The sequence below is a fragment of the Littorina saxatilis genome, linkage group LG2, assembly GCF_037325665.1.
Source record: "Littorina saxatilis isolate snail1 linkage group LG2, US_GU_Lsax_2.0, whole genome shotgun sequence".
Lineage (NCBI taxonomy): Eukaryota > Metazoa > Mollusca > Gastropoda > Littorinimorpha > Littorinidae > Littorina > Littorina saxatilis.
In genome coordinates, this window is record NC_090246.1 from 74,329,596 (window position 1) to 74,330,962 (window position 1,367).

A 1,367-nucleotide genomic window follows, 5' to 3' on the forward strand; every position below is an offset into this window, starting at 1 on the left:
TAGGAAGAGGCAAACCGTCTTGAACAATATTTTTCCCCAGGAAGCGACTCCAAGAACACAGAAGACTCGAAGGTGAGTGACGTACCTTGTAGTCTTTCTGTGATAGTAGTAGTCCAGTGGACGATACCTTCCGCCTGTGGTCACCTTTCGACCATCTTTTGCGGATGTGCTCCTGCGGTAAACACATCTGTTTTCTGACTGCTGCACTTCCGCATCGGAGGGAATAGACGTCAACAACCTGTGAAAACCAAAGTAGGTGAACGTTTTGGTTTTTGGGTTTTACTGCTCGGAAGGGACATTAAAACCCAAAAACCAAAACGTTCACCTACTTTGGTTTTCACAGGTTGTTGACGTCTATTCCCTCCGATGCGGAAGTGCAGCAGTCAGAAAACAGATGTGTTTACCGCAGGAGCACATCCGCAAAAGATGGTCGAAAGGTGACGTAACTAACAAGTCTTGTGGTACGGTAACCTGCGTGGCCAAGGGTGCAGCAATTAAACACTATTCATTAGAATTCAGCTGAAAAAGTACATTGACCAAACAAGAAGAGCAAACGCTCGATCGAGTCACTTTCGCAGTTCTGAATATTATATGAGGCATCAGATGGACAGGAAGAAATTGCTATTCACAACACAATACAGATGTAAATAATTTGATGTAAAGAATAATCCTATAAAGTTTGAATCAAATCCGATGAATAGTTTCAGAGATATGATATTTCAATTTTTTTCCTTCAAGACATACCTGTGACCTTGAAAAAGGTCAAAGGTCACCAAAGCAGACGTCAAAGTGTAGAGGTCACTGGGAGTCACGTTCACATAAAATTTGAGCCCGGTCACTTTTATAGTTTCCGAGAAAAGCCCAACGTTAAGTTGTGTGTTGCCGAACAGAAAAGGCTAGTTATCTCCCTTGTTTTTCTGATAACGTTCGTAAAAGGCTACAGATGTAAATACTTTGACGTAAAGAATAATCCTACAAAGTTTCAATCACATCCGATGAACTTTGTCAAAGATATAAAATGTCTAATTTTTCCTTTGACGCTGACCTGTGACCTTGAAAAAGGTCAAAGGTCAACGAAACCATCGTTAAAGTGTAGAGGTCATTGGAGGTCACGACTAAACAAAATATGAGCCGGATCGCTTTGATAGTTTCCGAGAAAAGTCCAACGTTAAGGTAGTGTCTACGGACGGCCGGCCGGCCGGACAGCCGGCCGGCCGGACGGCCGGCCGGACAGACTAACACTGACCGATTACATAGAGTCACTTTTTCTCAAGTGACTCAAAAACAGAAAATTTTTTGAACATGCCCCATTTAATTTTGTCATGAAGTCGGAATTGAGGGGAAAGAATGACGGAATCAGAGTTTCG